Source organism: Triturus cristatus, chromosome 6 (genome assembly GCF_964204655.1).
Source record: "Triturus cristatus chromosome 6, aTriCri1.1, whole genome shotgun sequence".
NCBI classification, from domain to species: Eukaryota; Metazoa; Chordata; class Amphibia; order Caudata; family Salamandridae; genus Triturus; species Triturus cristatus.
In genome coordinates this window covers 1,884,384,621-1,884,407,776 of record NC_140589.1, presented here as the reverse complement: position 1 = coordinate 1,884,407,776, position 23,156 = coordinate 1,884,384,621, and the positions used below count along the sequence as shown (strand labels likewise).

The window sequence follows — 23,156 nt, the reverse complement described above, 5'->3', positions numbered from 1 at the left end:
GAGTTTGGTGGTTCACTGTGTCAAACGCAGCCGATAAATCTAATGGGACATGTACAGCTGGTTGTCCATTATCGATACTCATACGTAGTTCATCGGCAGCGCAAATAAGGGCGGTCTCAGTTCCATAGTCAGGACGAAAACCGAATTGCTCCTCCTCAAGCCATGCAGAGTCCTCTAGTTAGAGCGACAATAATGAGCTTATGTGACGTTCTAAAATGTTTATTGGAAAAAGGAGAAGGGAGATGGATCTAAAGTTGGATAGGTTGGTGGGGTCGGATCAGACAGAGCTTTTTTATAACAATGGCTTAACTATGGCGTTCTTCCAGCAGTCAGGCACCTTCTCAGTTACAAGAGAGTGATTGAAAAGTTGTCGGAGGGGGCCTGCAAGCTCTTCTTCCCATATTAGCCATTGCTTTGGTGGCATAGGGCCCAACGTTGATCCTGATGTTTTAGTCCTGTAGAAGGTTTTAAAAGCATCACTAGAAATGGGGTCCAACCTAGTAAGTGTCACGGGGTAAAGATCTGAGAGAGGGAGATCTGAGCAAGGGGACATTCCAGATTGAACGGGGCTGTGCGGGTGTGTGATAGAATGTTTAGCTGTAGTGGATTTGTCAATCCTTTCCAAAATTGTTTTGATTTTACTATCAAAATATTCTGATAGATTATCACATATTGTCTGCGATGGTTTGATCTCAGTTTTAAGGCAAGATAGATTGTTAAATTCTTTAAGAATTTCAAATGTTTTCCTCATTTTGTTAAAAGCTGCCGTGATCTGCTCATAATAATAGTTTGCTGTAACTTTCCTTAGTTTGTTTTTATATTCACTTAACGCATTTTTTAAATTAAGCTTGTCTACCTCGAGATACTGACGCCTCCATCTCCTCTCCAGTTGCCTTCAATTAAGTTTGGCATTTTTTAGCGTGAGGTCATACCAGGGAGCTGAAACCTTTTTTCGACTCTTTAGGATAGCCAGGGTTATGGTTTCATCCAAGGTTTTTAGAATCACCCTTTCGAATCTATCATAATTCAACTCTGTAGAATCTGCTGGAGAGAAATATGTGTTATTAATGAAGTGTTTGTATTTACCTTTAGGGAGCTTGTTCCAAGCTCTGCCTTCTACTGACTGTGCTACTGACTTGGCTGAGGAACATCTCTTAACCAGCTGCAGGTAAAAGGTTATCAATGAGTGGTCAGTCCAGCAGAGAGGGGTAATTTCCTCAACAGAAGTCAGATTTTAGGGGGAAAAAAGAAGGTACAGAGTATGGCCCGCTAAGTGTGTGGGGCCATGGATCTGCTGCTTAAGTCCAATTGTTTCACAGGTGCTATGCAGCTCCTTATATGCTGCCGATAGGCCTTCTTCTGCCCAGAAATTTAAATCTCCCAGCAGGAAGAAGTTATTATGCGTAATCCACAGACTAGATATGTTATCTAGAAAAGCGGGAAGGTAAGATCTTACTGTGGTAGGTGGCCTACAACAGAGGATGCCTGGAGCCATATTTTTCTCATGAGCCTTTAACTGAAATCCTAACATTTCTATCCCTTCTACTTCATCTGTGAGGAAGATTTTGAACTCCAAACTATCTCTGTGGAGAATGCCTAGGCCCCCCCCTTTTTTACCTATTTGTGACTTGTGGAACCCTTTGAACCCATCAGGACATGCCTTAACCAGGTCAGAGAGAGACTCCCCCATAGACCAGGTTTCTGAAATTAACAGTACATCGAACTTCCCAGTATCAAGCAACATGTTGATTTCTTCCGCATGTTTAGGGAGAGATCTAGCATTCAGCAAACCACAGGTTAATCTGTCCTTTGTAGATGTCATGCCACAACGATTCTCAGTTAGTGGTTTCTAACCTTAGAGTGGTTTGTTTACCAATGATCAATAGTTCTTCACACGTATAACAAAGTCTTTCCGCTTTGGAAGTGCCAAAAGCGGCAGCATAGCTGGTGCTGAACGTGATCAGCGCGTGGACGGGCGCAGACTGGCTTGTCTTTGGCGTGCCGGCAGCGTGCTGGCTGCACCACTCTCCAGCCTGTTACTAAGTAACGTCTGAGTGACGCTGATTGACTCTGTGGGCATGGAGTGGCGGCCCGCTGGGATACGGGTGCCACCCCTAACCAAATAGTGAAGAGTGAGCTTTTAGCTCTATCAGTCAGTTTGGAAAAGTGAGTTTGTTAAAAATGATTTGGTTCCCTGAATCCTCCTTTAAAATAGCTTTTAAAATGCCCCCCAAGGAAACACAATTCAAATTCAATACACAGGTCAAATAAAAACACCTAGCGAGAAAGCCTTACATCATAGTTCCTCGTGCCCGCTCCAGCCTGCTACTAAGTAGCATCTGAGTGACGCTGATTGACGCTGCAGGCGTGGAGCGGCGTCCCCGCTGACATACGAGTGCCGCTCCTGACCAAAAAGTGAAGAGTGAGCTTTTAGCACTGACAGTCAAGTCTTACTTTTGTACACAAAAAAAAACCGACAGCAAATATAGTCACTTTATTAATCCATCATATTATGTCTGCGAAATACTACGAAACTAATCCAAGTTATAATAAAGGTTTTACTGAAAATTGTTTTAGATCGCTCCAATTTGAGAAAGAGAGACAAGATGAGGAAATTATAAGGGACTGAATTTAATTAAAATGATCAACTATGGCATGTGATAACAGATTACATTTGGGAGCTGAGATCTTCAGAAGAACAGATCCATCCATCTTTATGAATAAACTTTCTTACACCCTATGATAAAGTTACTTGTTACCCTTGTTACTTGCCAAAGCACACTGCAGTCTGTGAAGTTAACTGATTGCTACACACATACCTTTAAATATTATTTAATGAATACATTAGTTGTGTGAATATTGTGCTCAAAGAAAACTCTATGATTATAAAATAAGGTATCCTCCATGAACATGCTTACACTGAAGCAATCACAAGAAATGCCAAGGTGTGCCAAGCTAGTTCTACAAACTATCGGTATCAGCATAGATCATATTGATTATGGCCAAAAGAAATATTGTGGTTGAAAAAACACATTGATTTTAATGATTTCAAAATTGAAAGAGTTCAGGCTTTAATAAAATTATCAAACTGAGATCGCAAAAATCTGTAAAACAATTTCATATTGATACCTATATGGTAGGAGAGGGTGAGTTTGTAGTAATAGTTCAAGGGGGAGCAGGTTGTATAATTATTTTGTAGATTATGGCTTTTTGTTTTACAAATTGATCAGTGGAGGCAATCATTTGCATTGCCCATAGATGTACCAGCAAAAATGTTTCGATTTAAAAAGGGTGGGGCAAGCGGGTAAGATGGTGTCATTGTTTGCAATGCTGATGGGAAGAATTGTAATTACTAAGTCGGCATATCAAGGACATACATGAAATGGAGGCATTGTGAGGGAGTGTAAAACAACTACGATGAATATGTGAACATACATTTGCTTCAGAGTTTCAAAGCTGTATGCACATGTGTATGTATGTATGCATTCATTTATGTAAGTATGGATGGATGAATATATGTGGTATGCCTTCAAACATAACCAACAGGCAATGGTGTGCTGTGCAAGATTAGAAACAACTAAGCTGTAACAAAGCAGTTGATTCATCAAAAGTGAATAGCACCTTCCCTAACTTAGTACAGCAAATATAATAACTAAGTGGCAAAAAAAGACAGCCTTACTAGACTGACATTGTAATTAGTTGAAACCATAACATATTTTTTAATTATGTAACATGAGTTTAGTGTATTTCCCTATTTGTTTTTTTCTTAAACAAGACTATGTCCACACTGCTATCTCAAGACACATGTTTGATCAACTCAAGCATGGTCCATAACACTTTTGTTGTGTTGAGTATCCCTAAAATGGACATACTTTGCTGGGCAGTCCTCTTCTTCACTTGGGCAATGAATTACACAAATTGTATTTTGTGATTTTCTTTTTCAATTTTACCATTTTCAAGAATGTAGAATCTGCATATTTTCTTTGAGCGACATTCATGAGAGCTGAGGCGTAGTGGAAGCCCCAATTAATTTGTCTGGAAAATGTAGGATAGACTTTGATCTCTTTGGTATGTAACTTTGCTGTTACTAATGTTTCTTCCACTTTTAAAGGTTAAAATATGTTTTTAATAGACCAATTCTTGACAAACTCTGTACATAACATACAGAAGAAATAGATATGCAGCTATCAGAACAGTCTGGTTCAAATGTTGTGAGACAGATAGAAGGCACTTATTTGCCTCTCTATGATAGAATTGTTAAATACACTAGGTACACAAAATATCTTTTGGATACTTGAAAAAGACTTTGCAATGGTAGTTTTGGCCTGTAGGATTTCACAAAAGGATTGCTGGTGTATATAAGTATAAGTACTAATGTCTACATCTCCACTTTGAGTGCAGAGAAATACACAGTAATAAATTCCCAGACTCCTTTCAGACTTCCTTTCACCCTAGAAATGGTTGGAAGATTGACCCCATCCAAAGGCTCAGTAAATTCCCTTCAAGGATGGGAAGGGGAATTGATCTCCACATGGGTTTGTGCATGAAGAGCATTCTCCATAAGGAAAAATTGTTTCTCCACCAAGAAAAAGTGTATTTGCACAGGCAGTTTCAATGGTTTGTATCAATTGTCTAGTCTTTTCTGAACCCTTTTTCAAATCCAGGGTTGGACTGGCCTATTGAGCAAACAAGCAGTACCTGATGGACTGGTCTGACAGGTCAATGTGTGAGGTTGTTATTTGGCTGTTTATGATTTCCCTGGTTATGACTCAAACATTCTCTGCAGCAACTTTAAATCTATGCAGTCTTCTGTGCCTTGCAAAACTGCTTATACAGCGTGTTCAAAACTATCCAAAATGCAAAAATGGGGCACTTTTTTAGCTACCTAATTCACTAGGGAGCGCCACTTTTAATTTGGTGCCCCAGCCTATTTTCTGCCCCAATCCAAACTGTTTGATTTGACATAATATCTGTTTGTTTTTTAAATCAGCCAACAGATTTTAAAAGTATATATTAACTAGCTTAAAATAATAACTGTTGGTAGAAATTGGGTAACTGGTTGGCTGGGGTGTAAGGCCTGGCGAAGTAGCAACAACAATACTAGTCAGGGTAAGGCACATGCAAACCCAAAATTAATCTGTGCTCACCCCCTGATAACTTGGCACAGAGCAGTCAGGCTTAACTTAGAGGCAATGTGTAAAGTATTTGTGCAACATTTTAAACATTAAAACTGTGAAAACGCCACACAAAAAGATCCCACATCAGGTGAGAAAATAAAGAATGTAATGTAATATATACAAATAAGAAGTAGAACAGAGTTATGAGATATTAAAGAAAAAAACGAAAAAGAGCACCTATAAGCATAAAGCATCAATTGCTGCTATCTGATCTCACTGGATCGGGTCAAAAGCTCAGGTTGACCGGGATGGAGTGCGGGTCGGATACAGTACAAGATTAGTCCAGCTGAATGTTTATCTTCTCAAGTTTTGTGCAAAGAGTCCCGGTCGCATTGGAGAGGGCTTCAGGGAGCAAGGAGAGTGTCACTACTGGTGGTCAGTGTGACGCATGGAGCAGGTCGGGCATCATGAATGGGTTGGTTGGAGCCTTGCATTGGCGGTCCTCTACAGCAATTGATGCATTGCTGTGTGAAGAGACGGTCTGGCGGCGGCTCGCACTGATTTTACGTGCAAGTGATGTGGTTCTGGTGTTAACTGATCCATTTGTGGTTGTGCAGAGTCTGAAATCTTGATTTCAAGGGCTCAAGAGCAACACCAAAGGTCCAGGATCTGAGTGGCAGCACTTGGGAGTCAGGAACTAGCAGATGATAGGGACAGGAGTTGTTCATGAAGTATTTATTTTCCTGAAGCTCAGATCAGGAGGCCAGCAGAATTGCCCTTTGAGTCACTCTGGAGTCCTGAGTTCAAGACAGGCTGAAGGTACAGTTCTTCCTCTCCAGCCAAGAGGGCAGAAGGCAGCAGGCCAGCATCATGGGCAGTAGCTCCTTCAGGCTAGCAGTCCAGCAGAGTGTCAGTACTTTCAGCAGCACAACACTAATTCTTCCTGGCAGTGTATCCACAGGTCCAGAAGTGTAGTGAAGAGTGGGGGCATATTTATAAAAGAGGTGCATCACTCTTGCACCATGCAATGGGGTTGTTAGGTCTGAAATCCCCTCTTCCTATACTGCACTTGTTATGCTATATTAGGTTAGCAATGTGTGGCTAAATTGATGCCATTTGTATTCACGTTATGTAACCCACTGTGTTGTCCTTGCCGCATGTAAGCTTTAGCTGGCCAGTGTGACTCCATTTTGAATTTCGCAACCCCCGGAAGACTGCTTAGGCTGTGTTCATGTTAGGCCTTATTTTCTAACTCGCTTCACTCAGCAGATCACTGTACTTTGTTATTATTTTTTCTCCTGTTCAAGGCTGTAACTCGACTTGCTGATGAACTGTTATTCTGTTTGTACATTTCAATCTCTTCCTGTAGCTCTGCTCCCACATTAGGAAATGCTGAGACTCGGCACAGTGGCCTTGAATACTGATAGTGCACCCCTCTGGCAGGTGCTGGCTCATCTCTCTGTACCTCCTTTGTCCATGCCCGGCTCAAGCTAGTAACTTTCCATTAGAGACAGGCCGAAGTCTCCAGAAGGGTTTATTATGTATTAGTGTACCTTGGGGAGTCAGTCTCCTCGGCAGACATCTTAGGGTGAAGGCCTGACTGAGCTCCTCTGCAGAGTAAAAAATCGAATTAAGTAAGTTTATATTCTCTAATGTCTGACCGACTCTTCATTTTGGGAAGGCATAGCAGGTGGTTGTATATAACCCGCGTGGCCCTAGAGGGCCCCGTCCTTCAGTGTGCAAGCATGGTGCAAAAGTGACACAACTCATGCGTTTGATTTATCAAGCCACACATGGCCACCTTATGTGGCCTTGCGTGGTTTATGCATTAATGCTATCTGGGAAGCATTTGAATACCCTTAAGTCTGGCAACCCCTTGGACACTGCTCCTATAGATATCTTGCAGAAAGGAAGAATGTCTTACTATCAGCGTAGACGATTGGGTATAACTTATCTCTGGAAAGTGGAACAGTCCTTGACTCCTGGAAGCATTCGATCCTTAGTCAACTATTGAAAAAGCCTTCCTTAGATTCTAACAAGGCAGAGAATTATAGACCAATAACTCTGCTCTCAAGTGTCAGAAAGATCAATGGTTAGCTGACCAATTATCTGGAAACCCATAACCTCCCGCACCAAACACAAACCTGCTTCAGAACTGGATGTAGTACTGACACAGCTCTCTTACTGGCCATTGAAGAACTCAAGAGAACCTTAGACAAAGGAATGTCATTCTTCCTCATCTGAGAGCAGCTTTTAACACAGTCTCCAATTCTACTCTCCAACATAGGTTCAAGGCCCTAGGTATCATGGGCAAGACATTGAAATGGCTGATCTTATTTCTTAACAACAGACACTTCGAGATGAGGGAAGAACCCTGTTTGTTGGAGGTCAACCAGGTCAAATGTGGAGTGCCCAAGGGCTCATCCCTCAGCCACACTCTTTTTAATGTGTGTTTGCATCAGTTAGCCAGTATCATCTGTTTAGCTGGCTTCAATATAGGGGTCATATGCCGATGACACCCGGATTGTCTTTTCTCTGGCACCAAATATCAGCTTAACAGCGGAGAAACTCTCTACCTGCATTGAACAAGTGAACAACTGGATGGCAACTAGCTGCCTTGAGCTAAATGGTGGTAAGACAGAGGTCATGGAGGTTGGGGACAACCTATCTCTCTGGTACCATTTCCTCTGGCCTGCATACCTGGGTGAACCGCCTTCCCCTAAATCAGAAGTAAAAAGCTTAGGAGTATTTTTTCACAAAGATCTCAGGCCAAGAAAGTGGCAGAGACATGCTTTGGTCCAGTAAGAGCCATTCAGAAAGATGCCCAAATGGCTTCCTGGAGAATAGTGGTACAATGCCTAACACTCTTGTGATTACTGTAATTCACTCTATTTAGGCAGTCCTACCTATGTCGCCAGAAAACTACAGGTTATTCAAAACCAAAACTTAGGACAGACTTAAGACAAAAGCCTAAATTAAACTTAAGTTAAACTTAAGTTAGGATTTTGTCTTAAGACCAAAACTTAGGACGTAAGACAAAATCCTAACTTAACTACTCCGAAATGCCTTTTGTGAATACCGAAAGTTGTAAAGTTAGGATTTTGTCTCAGATTACTTTTGTGAATCGGGCCCAAAGTCACTTATCTGTTCGCCACTGCACTATACATTATTCCACTCTACACAACTCCCCTTTACACTATTCTTTTCAATGCCGCTCAACTCTAGGCAACTTTACTTAATTCCACTCCACTCTATGCCAATCCACTCTCTGCCACCCCACTCTTTGCCACTCTACTGAACGCCACTCTACTGTTTGCCACTGTCATTGCACTCTATGAAAATGCACTCTACTCGTCACCACTGCACTCGGTGCTACACTACTTCACTTGGCACCACTGTATCTACTCTGTACCACTGCATCTACTCTGCACCACTGCACTCTATGCCACTGCACTCTATGCCACTCCACTCTGAGCACAGGTATATAGAAGGAAATATTATCATTCTAAGTGTAGTTTTTAATATTGCTGTAAAGAATTTTGATTTAGAAAATATTGTTCTATGTAATACTGCTTGTCAGTATTATTTTGTATGTCATTTCATATAGTGTGTTCAACTGTATGTATTAAAAAAAATGATTTGTATTTTTAGTAAGATAGTTTATTTATTATGAAGCAACCCCCGGCAAAGTGGCAATCAATTGCATTAAAAAATGTTATCATCCCCTCCAGGCAAAGGAAAGTGGTGGCATAACATGTGAAGTGCTCTTTAAGCATCAAGACCCTCTCCAGGGGTACGTCTTAGAAATATTTGTATAGCACTACCAGTACGTTGATTCATCTAAAGACGTGTGACTCCAGCCACTGTTGAAAAAGAACATAAATGTAAGTTAGTATTACAGTTAGAAAATTCCATAAACAAAACCGTTTACATTGCTTATGCTGTAATAGAATATCAAATTTTAGTAAACATTTCATTTTCCTTTTTTGACTGTTCTCAGCTTTCACACTTGTACACCATAAATGATGTACTGTCTAAAGAATCCTGTTATCATGTTTTATGTTGTATTGCGATAAATTATTGTTAAGGTTTTAATTAGCTAAACAATTCATTTTGATTGATTAAAGAATCATTCTTGAAAAGTGCAAAAAAAATTAGAACTACACAGCATCACAGTACAAATAAGTGACACTATGTATTGCACTCACTACAATTATTTATTTAATTCTTTTACCTATAATTACTAAACTAACGTTGACAAACATTTCTTTAAAATAACTCTCATAATATTAGAAGTGGTATAAGACTACTAAAAGATATGAAGCACACTTGAATATTGGAGACCATTTTGAAAACATCACCCCTGGTAGGCCGAATGATGTCTTAAACACTGACTATACAAGTAAAACAAATACCCTATACCCCTATTTAAAAAGTAATCATACTTAGAACTTTTGTTGAAGAAAGAAATGGTTGCTGTCATTGCATTCAATCCATACGGGTTTACTCTTTAAATAGACAGTATAGTGTCCAGATGGTATAAGAACTCCATCATGAAAGTTGATAGAAAAAGAAGTATATGTTCTTCCAGAAACTTATATTTGTCCAGCTTTGAAGTTTTTAATTTCTGTTTTGAATTTAGATCCATCTGCTCTGCCTCGTTATAGCCTTAATATAAGGTATTTTCCACTACTTCATATATGCAATGTAGATGTAACTTCTGATCTACAATTTGGGTCTGTCATGTTTTGGTTAGCCTTTTGATCAATCTGTCAAAAGATACGTTTTGGAAATCTGGAAGTGTTAAGTACAGAAAATGTTCAGATTTTTTGTCGTAGACTTGAAAAAACAATCTTCACAGTCATGGTTCCATGTGTGACTCAGTTCAAATGAGATGTCTATATTTTCTTTTTCTTCTACTTGTACTCCAAGAATGACCATTATAAATTCCTGTGCATCTTGTTGACTGCCGTGAGTAAATATTACTGATCCACTGAAAATATCTACTAGATCATGAATGACTAAGGCGCAAAATATTACAGTCCTATCACTGTGTAAACGTTGCAGCCAACCACATAGTCACAAATATAATCTCTTCTGTAGTTTCTGTTGAATTGCATTTATGAGATGTGGTAAATGAAAGAGTACATTGAGAACAAAAATAGCATAGCAGTTGACACCAGAAGGGTTTGATAACTGGTACCCTAAAATATCTCCTTCATTCTCCAGTTTTTTCTTCATAACACCTTCCTTGTTCTCCTTCTTTTCCTTCTTTGCAACAACATCCATAGATTCTTTCACAAGCTTCTGTTTTGCACAGATCAGCCATTTTTCATAAATGGGATACTGTCATAAATGAAGAGCGTATACACTTATTAACCGATTGCACTCTCTGACACAACTTGTATAGGCACTAACTTTCCTGTCATCAAAAACAAACAGGACAATGTTCTAATTCGTGACAATGCTACGTATGACATATCTTATTTAAATAAGGGACTAACAAAATTAATAAAAGCTGTTTCTAACCATGTGCTTTATGGATAGTTATATCATACACTAGAGAGAGTGGGAATTGCTGCTGCTGGACATATAAGTCTGTTATAAGCAAAAAAGTACAACACATCATCCAATTTGCTTCACGCCATCAATCTGATCAGATTTATGGCTAGGTATTCAACCTCATCTCTATTTGGAAAAAGTAATTAAATAAATCACTTTACCTATTGAACCATTTACTAATTCTTTTTCAACATTTAAATTGTGAACCATGTTTTTGCATACGAGTAAACACTTTTCTAATCCTGTAGTCCTGGATACAGATTTCTCCAATAAATCCAATTTTATTTGTAGTTTTCCACTTAGCCGTACAGTCACCGCCTGGTGTTCCATTTTATTGATTTCTGTAATTTCCAAAAATTAGTCTTTCTCCAGTTCTAGTAATTCTTCATTAAAATTGGAGCACTCCTGAAGTGTAGGCATTAAACAGACTATTGTTTTCCTTTCTTTAATGAAATTGAACATTAGCTGTGCTGCTGAGTTGTTAGAGGAAAATAGTTTCTTGATAAGACAACTTTCTAAGGAATGTTTCCCCTCCTTTGTCAGAACTCCTACACTAATGTCTTTCGGAATATTTCCATATTCCACGTCAGATGCTTGAAGCATATTGTAATTAGTTGCTTGTACTGGAAGGTTAGCCAAATGTTTGCATTGACAATACCTCCCAAAGAATTCTGAGTTTTAACATGGAGAAGTGTCTTCAAAACAGGCTGTCCTTTGATGGGGTAGGTTGAAGACAATTAAATGCTTTCCTCCAAACAGCATGGCATAACATGCTTGAAAAATCTGTGGCAATTCCAAGTGTATGAAGGCAAGCATTGAGTTGAGACCATGCTCACCTCATCAATGATTAAAAACTTTAGTTTCTTTAGTTATCTTGAGACTTCATGAAAAACTTCACCAGATAACTTCTGGTATTTCAGTTTATTGTCATGTTCAACAGGTAGCATAAGTAGTTGATGTAAAGTAATTCCTTTAATTTGATTAATGCTGTTACTGCACAAGATACATTTGATACTGTAGCACTCTGTAGGTAAGTGATGAGAACTTTAATCAAAAAGCTCTTCCCAGTGACAGCTTGACCACTGATGTACACTAGTATTGGCTTAAATGATGAGCATTTACATACTTTCTTCTCGTGGAGAAACCCTAGCACTTTTAACTCTATGTAAATGTCATTCTGTTCCAAATCAACTCTTTCCTGTCTTGCTTGTTCCACTAAAGTTTCCACCTGGTTCATTGCAGCTTAATTTTCAAGAATTGGTTGTCCAAGAGGATATTGACTCAGTGGTCCAAACGTTTGGTTGCTTTGTGAACTCTCCTTAGCTTTCTCACCAGCAATGTATCCTTTCTATTCAATATCATCGCTTGACATTTGCAAATAGTTTGGAAAGACTGAACACTGAATACTATCTTTCACAATATTGAAATAATCTTCGTAGCAGTCATAGTCTCCAAATAATAATTCTGATTCAACACGCCAAACCATGAATATTTGTAGAAGTGGCAAATGGAAAAACTCACTTTTGTCTGGAGTTTGGCAACTAAGTTTTCAGTGGTTAATTAGATTTCTTTTTGCGTGTCTGACCAAACAACCATCATATCCAACTACTGCATATTTCCCTTCTTCTATGTTTTCTGTTATATTGCTTCCATATTTGTAGTGATGAAGTACATCATAAAGACAAATGGTTTCTAGATGTGGACTCCCTCTTAGATAGTATGTGTCCAACATATTTTATTTTACAATGTCTGTAATTTATGGGTCAAACTCTGCTCGGTACTAAATTTCTGGGAGAGAGTTCAACACTCTATTTTGTGTGCTTGCTAGGCTTATACTTACCCAAACAATTCCCTTTGACTTTGAGACAAAACTGGTCATGCTCAACCTATCATACCACTCATAGGACCCTATATGTCTATGGGAAAGCATTTTTAGGCTGAAGCTGTACAACATTTTGGTTAGAGTCTTTTTTGCTGGAAACTCCTCCTACATTTCCTTGAGCTCTGTCTCCTCTGATTTTGTAATACATGAAATGACATTTTGAGCACCAGCGATGGAGTTATCTGCAACAAACTGTGCATCCATATTAGTATTCCACATTTTAAGAATCACTGAGTTACAGCCTCTTTTCCTCTGCGGTTGTATGTTTTTTTCCAGTGATTTTCGGGTCAGTATATGTCTGACTGCAGTAAAAATGCTGTTCACTTTTACTTGGGAAGTGACAGGTTGTGGGACTCCAAATCGACATCTTGTGTAAAATTTTCCTTTGTATCTGTATTTGTGATGGCAGTATTTCCCACATCCATTTGTTTGAAAGCACAGAACTTGGTGACTCAGAACTTTTCATCACTGTCTTTCGGGATGGGTCATTCCACATACTCTTCTTTGTCAGAGAGTACAGACTTATCACTGTCTGTTCCAAATTTCAGTGCATTTCCTATCCATAGTAGCATGTGATTATGAGGAGCACCTCTAGCTTGGCACTCTTTTTCAGTTACTTCAACAAGAGGAAGTTTTGGTTTGTTGCAGATGAAAGACAGGATAACTTGAAACCTGTGGTTAAAATATCTACAAACATTAACAGATCCAAAGTTCTCCTCATGTCTTCAAATTTATATCCATAATGTTTGAGTTCACTTCTCTCAAGCAGATCATGCCACATGTACTCGGCACAACTGATTGTCAGAAGCCAAGTAGGGTCATCCAGGTTTCTCAACATACATTTCAGTTCCTCATGATGACAATACCAATACTCTGTGCCATGCTGGTATGCCATCAAATTAATACTTGCAAAAAAGAACAAATGATGGACAGAATGCAGAACAATGTCATACATTCACCCCAGTACAGAGATCTAGGACTAAATCCATTGTTTTTTGCTCACCATGCCATTCAAGTTTGGACCCAGCCATATGTAAATCTGTCTTGACCCTGCACCCAATGGCAACAGTCCAGCCCGAACTCCCAGGCCAGGTCCTCCCTAGACTGGAAACAAGCATCCTAGGACCGGTTTCAGGCTTTCAGCCCTCATCAGCCAGGATAGCTTAACTCCAGTGGCATGGAGAGCACAGGACCCATATGTGGGCATACCCGTCCCACTCGGGGTGACAAATGCAAAAAGAACAATTGATGGACAGAATGCAGAACAATGTCATACATTCACCCCAGTAAAGAGATCTGGGCATAAATCCATCGTGTTTTGGTCACCATGCCATTCCAGTTTGCACCCAGCCATATACAAATCAGTCTTGACCCTGCACCCAATGGGAACAGTCTAGCCCGAACTGCCAGGCCAGGTCCTCCCTGGACTGGAAACAAGTATCCTAGGACCGGTTTCAGGCTTTCAGCCCTCATCAGCCAGAATAGCTTAACTTCAGTGGCATGGAGAGCATGGGATCCACGTCTGGGCATACCCGTCCCACTCGAGGTGACAAATGCAAAAAGAGCAATTGATGGACAGAATGCAGAGCAATGTCATACATTCACCCGAGTACCGAGATCTGGGGCTAAATCCATTTTTATTTTGCTCACCATGCCATTCCAGTTTGGACACAGCCATATGCAAATCAGTCTTGACCTTGCGCCCAATGGGAGCAGTTCAGCCCGAACTGCCAGGCCAGGTCCTCCCCTGACTGGAAACATGCATCCTAGGACCGGTTTTGGGCTTTTAACCCTCATCAGCCACGATAGCTTGACTCCAGTGGCATGGAGAGCAAGGGACCCAAGTCTGGGCATACCCGTCCCACTCGGGGCGACAAATGAAAAAAGAACAATTGATGGACAGAATGGAGAACAATGTCATACATTCACCTCAGTACAGAGATCTGGGCCTAAATCCATAGTTTTTTTGCTCACCATGCCATTCCAGTTTGGACCCAGCCTTATAAAAAGCAGTCTTGACCCTGCGCCCAATGGGAACTGTCCAGCCCGAACTGCCAGGCCAGGTCCTCCCTAGACTGGAAACAAGCATCTTCGGACCGGTTTCGGGCTTTCAGCCCTCATCAGCCAGGAGAGCTTGATTCCAGTGACATGGAGAGCACGGGACCCACGTCTGGGCATACACATGCCACTCGGGGTGACAAATGCAAAAAGAACAATTGATGGACAGAATGCAAAACAATGTCATACATTCACCCCAGTACAGAGATCTGGACCAAAATCCATCGTTTTTTTGCTCACCATTTGTTAGAACTGGGGTCACCAATTCCGACGTGGTAGCTTGGCGTGAGGTAGGAAGGCGCCCGAAGGCAATGTGTAAAGCGGTTGTGCAGCACTCACTCACCCGGACTCAGCCATGCACACACAATGAAGGACACCACACCGGGTTGTTTGGTAAAATAAGATCTTTTATCTATCTCAAGTCATGGCAAATCAATTCATTTCGGGAATAAGGCAGATCATTTCAAGACAACACTAAGTTAATTCGAGTCAATAGATCAGTGAATCTCAAGATAACAATTAATTCATCCAGGTAAATAGAGCAGAAAATCTCAGGGCAACTTTGAATTCATTTCGGCACAAAACAGGCATAAAGTCCTTCAAGGGGATGGTAACAACAAACTCATGGCAACAGGTAATTCCTTTTAGCCCCCCCCCAACAAATGCACATTCATTTAGGAACATCAGAGCGGGCATATCACACCAAAACATCCCCTAAGTAGAGAGGAAATGAATGCCACCTTTCTGCAATGTTATCAATCCAGACGACATCACTGGGGTGCACCTTCAGTATGGGTAACACTTTGGGGTGGAGTGGCGCAGTCTCTCCGCAGGGGGATAGTACTCTGGGCAGTGGTTAAGTACCCTAAATCCCCCTCAAGCTAAAGGTGATGCAGGCAGAGTTTCAGTTAAGTTGGGCGGCCCCCTCACTTGACAGTGAACGCTGGTAACGGTTATGCAGGGGCGTGGACGCAGCCCCTGCTCCCCTCGCACTCACCAGTCACTCTTGCAGGCCTGGAGGCAGTTCCATGGTGCACCGGCGCTAACGAGCACCTCGTGCCCCCAACCCCCAACCTCCAGGCGGCCCGCTCATCTCTTCACTCGGGGCCTCACCCGGGGGCGGAGCACGCTTCAGGCCGGCAGAGACCTCCTCAGGGCTCTAGCTCCACAGTCCTGGTTCCCAGAGGGCTCCGGGCTTCCTCTACTGCCCGGGGCCCAGGAGCCAATCAGGTTGCAGCCTTCGAGGGGCTGGGCAGCGGGAGCCATTCGGGTAGCGGCGCCCGCCTCTCGATGCAGCCAACGACACCACGCCCGGTCGTAGTGCGGCCTTCCTCGCTGCCACGGCGGCCCTCCCAGGCTTCAGGAGCCTGGGAGCGGCAGTGAATCTCAGGCCCACGGCACACTCGGCGATAGCGGCCAAACACGGAACCCACGTCAGCAGCGCAGGCGGCGATCCGCATCCACAGTGCCCGGACCGCAGCGGTGATCCCCAGCAGGTGAGCGCTTCTCCCTCAGCTGAGCAGGGGCCCACAGCGGTGACTTTGGCGGATAGCGCTCCCACTGCACAGCACTAGATCGCGGGCACCTGGGCTGCGGCGGTGATCGAGGGCTTGCAGCGCTTATAACGCACAGTGCTTGAGAGTCAAATCATGCGGGGTACAGCGGTAGTTCAGCCCCATCCTGGGCGGCGGCAGTGGTGAGTTTGCAGCGCTCAGAATACACAGCGCTTGGCAGCACAGACAAATTATTTCCCAGGAGGGGCACAGTTCTGGCAGTACAGTGCTAGGTGGGCACAGCGCTTTACCTGTAGTTCCTGTAGGGGCTCACAACGATCAGCCCATGTCTTCAGGGCAGCACTTATCTCAGAGGGAAGAAAGATGGCAGGCCTCAGTTGCAGTTTCTTGGGGGGGCAGAGTAAGGGTTGAGTTGGCAGGCATAAAAGGGCAGGATGGTTCCCTGGAGCACACTGGAGTTGGTCCCCTGGGCTCCCCCTCACTGGGGAAGATCAGTTGGCTGGCAGAGTCCCTCATCTAACTTGGGTACAGCAGGGCCTAGCTCAGTCAGTCCCAGTAGTGTAGGTTTCTCCCCTAGGCCCAACCGCCTACGCTCCGGCAGAGACTCCCTCAGGTCCAGTGGTGCCCCAACTGACTAGTTCAGTTTCCCTCCTTTCCTCTTATAACCCCAGGTCAGGTGACCCTCCTGTAAAGGCGGCAAAGCATAATCCCTCCCAGGGCCAGAAGGTTCCAGGAGCTTCCACATATCTGTCTATGGGACAAAAAGGCGGGAAGGTAAAGATACAGTATCAAGATGTCCCAGCCAGCTCCTAACCACTAGTGCGTGTATGCAATGGCCACTCCGCAGCAGCAGGGGCCTGTTGCAGCCACGTTATTAGGAGATAGCACCTGCACCTCAGCACTGTTTGGCAGTGGTAAGGCGTCCAGAGACCTAGGGCCAACAAAAAGATTGTGGCAAAAATGAGGCGACAAGGGCAAAAAACGGGGTAAGACCACTCTAGGGCTGACAGGTCTAACACCATTCCATTCCAGTTTGGACACAGCCTTATGCAAAGCAGTCTTGACCATGCGCCCAATGGGAACTGTTAAGCCTGAACTGCCAGGCCAGGTCCTCCCTAGACTGGAAACAAGCATCCTAGGACCGGTTTCGGGCTTTCAGCCCTCATCAGCCCGGATAGCTTGATTCCAGTGGCATGGAGAGCACGGGACCCACGTCTGGGCATACCCGTCCCACTCGGGGTGACAAATGCAAAAAGAACAATTGATGAACAGTATGCAGAACAATGTCATACATCCACCCCAGTACATAGATCTGGGCCTCAATCCATCGTTTTTTTGCTCACCATGCCATTCCAGTTTGGACCCAGTTATATGCAAATCAGTCTTGACCCTGCGTCCAATGGGAACAGTCCAGTCCAGCTGACCCAAAACACAGAGCAACACAAATGTATGTGTGACCACTTTCTGCCCTCTGGGTACACAAGTTGTGAGAATCATTAAAAGACACTGGCCTACACTAAAACTACACTCAGCATCTGTCAGAAGATACCAATATTCTCCTTTAAGAAAGGACCATTTGGTGCACTCTGATACCAGCATTTTGACATTAAAAGCAACTATCAATGAAGTTTGGTCATTACCACCAGTCACCGGCCACTTCAAATGTGGAGACTGTATAGCCTGCCTATACATATTCAACATGAAAGATTTCACTCATGGTGATGTAAAATGGACGCTATGTGACCTTACGAACTGTGCCACAACCAATGTTACCTATTGTATCTGGTGCCCTTGTGATTTCATTTACATAGGGCAAACCACCCAACCAGTCAAGACTCGGATTGGCCAGCACCGTAGCCGTATACAATGTCTAGTGGAAAAGCTCCCCTGGTGCAACATTTCAAGGCCTGTTCGCACACTGCAGATGAGATACGCTGGCAGCTTATCAAAAAGGCAAAAATACCTCCCAGAGGGAGCAATGTTTCATTCATCCTACAATCATTGAAATGCAATTGGATTGAGAAATGTGACTCAATCAGAAAGGGGCTGAATAGTCTGGAAGAATGCTTGAATTTATCAGCCTTAACTAACTCTCTAGATCCATGCGATCGCGCTTTCTTGAGTTTGCGGTAGTAAGAAATAACATATTCCCTCCCCCTAGACATACAGGCCTGACACACACATGGCTCTCAGTAGTCTTTCCCCCGGTCCCATTTATTGGAGTATGTATTACAAGATACCAACTTATATATTTACGTTTGATGCACCTATTAATTATGCATGAGTTACAGTTTTTTGCATGCCCAAATAGGATGAAAATATGTTCAAATGAATCTGCTAAATTTCTATATATGTGCTATTGATGGATGTATACACATAAATGTTATAGTACTATGTATATATATATATATATTCACAGAAAAAACCATAGGTTTCAGGCACGTTATAGTTAGGAATTAGCATTTAAAAAACCTCAGAATTTCACTGAAAAAACCATAGGTTTCAGGGGTGTTATAGTTAGCTTGACTTTTCACTTGTACAAAACCATTGAAATTCCCCCGTTATAGTTAGTTCAGCTAACTATAACTCGCGCGCCCGCAATGCACTGCTGATGACGTCACATATTACATCACTCATGACATGGTCAGTGACATCACTCATGACATCACTGATGACATCTCAAATGACATCACTGATGACATCACTGATGACATCATCCAGTGAATGTGTGTTTTTCTGAAAATTAAATATGTTTTATATATGTATATCTCAAGGTCGATGTAAGAATAAATGGGTATATAAGTGTCTAAATGGATGATTTGTTTTTGAAAAATTGATTGTGTAACTGACTGATTAAGTGTATCATAGTGAATACATGGCTTAGTGAGTAATGTTTAAATATGTAAATATCTGTATCAGTCTCTCACTTTGTGTATAAGTGGCTGCATGGGTTGGTGAGTAGCTACATGGGTGTCTATATAGGTTATTAGTTGGTTTTTTGAGTATCAGTCTGAGTGTCTGCATGGTTCGGTGGGGGGTATTACGTAGTGCATAGGTGCATGAATGAGTGACTCACTGTTTGTATGTGTTGAACACAGCATGTGTGCAGGACTGTATGGGTGGATGAGTGTGTGTATGGGTGTGTTAGTGAGTGAATGACTGTCTCAATAGTGTCTTTATGAGTAACTACATATGTTTTAAACTAGTATATGTGACTATTGGTGTATATATGTGAGTATATGTGAGAGTGAGAGATTGAAAGAGTTCCTGTATGAATAATTATGTGTTTCTATAAGTGATTGTTTAAAAGACTAAGTATGTGTAAGTTTCCGTAGAAGTAAGTATGGTGGTGTGTGTATAACTGTATATGCAAGTAAATGTATGTTTGATTCTTTATTAGCATGAGTGACTATGTGTGTGAGTAACTCTATGGATGAGTGGCATTGTGTAACAGGATGTATAGGTGTATGAGTACATATGATGAGTGAGTACATGTATGAGTGACTGTATAGGACTGTTGGTGAATGAGTGGATGTGTATGTGGATCTTAGAATTACTGAAGAGGTTGTTGTAACTGGTATTGGTATGTCCATTGTTTTGAAAATTTTAGTCTCTATTTTTGAATGTGTGTATCAAAGGTTATATTAGGGTGAGAGGAGGTCTGCCACTCTATCACAAGGATGATGTCATCAGTGATGTCATCAGTGATGTCATTTGAGATGTCATCAGTGATGTCATGAGTGATGTCACTGACCATGTCATGAGTGATGTAATATGTGACGTCATCAGCAGTGCATTGCGGGCGCGCGAGTTATAGTTAGCTGAACTAACTATAACGGGGGAATTTCAATGGTTTTGTACAAGTGAAAAGTCCAGCTAACTATAACACCCCTGAAACCTATGGTTTTTTCAGTGAATTTCTGAGGTTTTTTAAATGCTAATTCCTAACTATAACGTGCCTGAAACCTATGGTTTTTTCTGTGAATTTCAAAGGTTTTTTAAATGCTAATTTCTAACTATGCCTACAGAGATAGGACATGTGAAGAAAGAAGAAAAAATGCACAGAAAGAAACAAAAGAAGTGCAGAAAGAAGCAACAGAAGTCCTCAAATACGAAGATAAGTGCAGGAAGAAGGATAACGTGCAGAAAGAACAAAAAGAAGAGCAGAAAGAAGCCTTGTTGCAAAATCATCCTGTACCCTCAACTTTTTCAGAAGGATACTGGTGGTAACTGAGTCTGACTAACCAGTCCTAGAGCCAGTGCTATGTTAAAAGACACTTAGAATACAGTGAAAACACCTACATACACTAGGGAACATTATGCGTTGGGGTCCCCCTGTGATTAGCATGACCTCCTCTGTAAGCCCCTAGTGTATAATAGGGCATGGGGATTAAAACTACCTCTTAAAACAGGCCACAGGGCGTTTTTGCACACGTTAACTCAGGCCCCGTCCCCTCCCTTCACCACTGTGTAAACACGCCCTGTGTCCATTTTTAGTTGGGAGATTAAGTTCATTTGAATCCTGAGGGTCCCTAGGGTCCAACTAGCCCACTAGGTACCTCCAGTAAGTGCCACAGAGCTGCGTTGCAGAGAGGTGTAAAAAGTGGCACGGCCTGGACCACCTCTCTGCAATGCAGCTCAGTGGCGCTTACTGGAAGCACTTGGTGGGCTAGTTAGCCCCCAGGGGCCCTCAGTATTGAAGGGAAATTATATCCCCAATTTAAAACGTGCCATAGTGCGTGTTTGCACACGTCACCTCAGGCCCCGTCCCCTCCCTTCACCACTGTGTAAACGCGCCCTGTGGCTGTTCTAAGTTGAGAGATTAAGTCCCCCTGAATCCTAAGGGTCCCTAGGGTCAAACTAGACCACTAGGTACCTCCAGTAAGCGCCACAGAGCTGCGTTGCAGAGAGGTGTAAAAAGGGGCTTGGCCTCAGAACACCTGGCTGCAGCGCAGCTCCCTGGCGCATACTGGAGATGCCTGTTGGGGGCGCGTTTGCAGAGTGCTGCACGGAGGGGGCATGGCCTCCGGCACGATGCCAGTCTTTTATTTATTTTAGTTTTTTAAGAAGGGGGGCTGTTTGGTTCCCCTTCTTATTCTAATTTATTGGCCCTGATGACCCCATCCCCCAGGGCCAGTCTCCTAATTATATTTTTTTGACCCCAATCCCCAGGGCCGGCCACTGTTTTTTATTATTTTTAAAAAATATATATTTATAGACACACCTAGGACATGCTGGACAAACCGTACGTACCTATCACCATGACAATTTGCGTGATATTCATTAAAAGGCGACTATGCATGCAATGAATCCACGTGGAATGTATTTACACCACTAGTGAAGCTCTGACATGTCTGATGCCCTACCGTGCCTAATCCTGGTAGACACCCTTGTCGTTTATTTATACAAACATGGGCAGCTATTGACGGGCACATTTAATACACATGCACACCAAGCCATTCAAAGGGGATTCGACAAAAATTCGACCAAAACTATGCAAGAAACCCCCCTCACGGTTAATAAAACACACATCCACTGCCGGATGTGTAATACTTTTTATTTTACTCTCTGGAAAGGGGACGAACATCACTTGAGAGTCACAGCGTGCTCCTGACAGAGCCCAATGCTGTGTTACACCCACCATTGCCTGCCGAGTGCCACACACCTCTGTGTTGTATTCCACTAGCTAGTGCATATGCTATGACACTCTCTAGGCCATGTGCACTGTAACACCACCCCGTGAATATGTCATGCCACACTTGTCTTCGCACGGGTTATATTGCCCCATCTAACATGCCTTTCTCGATGCCTATGTTATAACGCACAGTGCTATGCCATACATATTACAATCTGGGATCCATATCTTTGTCACAGTGCATATGCAACGTTACACTCCCCAGCACATATTTTATATTACAACTTTAGAGACTAGTTAGGTTACACAACACTGCCCTGTGCATATTACACTCCAAGGCGCATATCGCATAGCACGCGCTAGTGCCTGTGCTATCTCGCACTCTCCAATGAATCTGTCATTGCGCACAATGTATTGCATATTATATTTCACGCCCGGTTCATCTTATATCACACTTTTTGGTGCATAGTTTATACCATACACTATATCTAGTTTTCATTTTCAATCGTGCTCTCAGGACTATGTTCTATATAACACTGTGTTCACCTACCCTTTTCATGGGCATTACATTTTGCGATAGGGGGTGGAGGGTCAGGGGGTGTTTCTGCCAAGTGAGCCCGGAGTCACAGTCACAAACGTCCTCTTCTTCCTGAATAAAAGTGAGATTATGCTGCATACTTGTTCATATTTTAAGTAGTTCGCACAGACACAATGTTTTAAAAACAATAAAGTTCCTAATACCCGCCTTCTCTGAACAGTTAGCTTGCTGCCCCATCCCCTTCCTCCCTATCCTCTGTTGTGTGAATCCATGGACTAGCCTCCTCCCTCCTGCCATGCATGGTCTGATGTGCTGCCACTGCCCTCAATTTAGTATGATGTACCAGTCCACTCCTCCTGCCCTCCATTGCCCAATTCTATGCCCCATTATTGACCTCCTGCTTAAACTCTGTGCTTAGCTTGCTGCCCCTATTCTCCTTCCCCCTGCCCTCCGATGTCTTTGTGCATGCCCCTGCTCCATCCTTTTTGCCCACCATGTCCCATGGACCTGCCACTCCTATCTACTCTGAGTGTTCTGTTGAGCTGCCACTCCCCTCCCACCTGCCTAGCATTGTCAGATGACTGTAACCTGTCCCTGCCACCTCCACCCTGCCTGTCCACATGCCATGCCCCTATCCTCTTCCTCCTGTCCTACATGGTCCATTGTACTGCCACACCCTTCTGCCCTCCCTGGTCTGTTGTGCTGCAACTGCTCCTCCTGCCTGCCCCGTGTGGTCTGTTGTGAGGTCCCTTCCCCTGAACTTTCTTGTCTGTGCACAGGTCCTGACCCTCCCTTCTATCCTCCATCGTCCTTTGTGCATGCCCCTCCACCCTCCTTCTTGCCCATCATA

General features: G+C 42.7%; 1 long non-coding RNA gene across 2 annotated transcripts in view; it reads right to left on the bottom strand.

Annotated features, from left to right (window-relative positions):
• Positions 1-23,156, bottom strand: part of LOC146822291 (uncharacterized) — a 211,675-nt gene that overhangs the window by 9,419 nt on the left and 179,100 nt on the right. The window contains exon 3 of one of the 2 annotated variants that reach the window (XR_014962827.1): positions 2,296-2,404. The exons of the other annotated variant lie outside the window; for it this stretch is intronic. This is a non-coding gene — a long non-coding RNA (uncharacterized LOC146822291). The remainder of the gene's footprint in view (positions 1-2,295; positions 2,405-23,156) is intronic. 2 annotated transcript variants of the gene reach the window in all.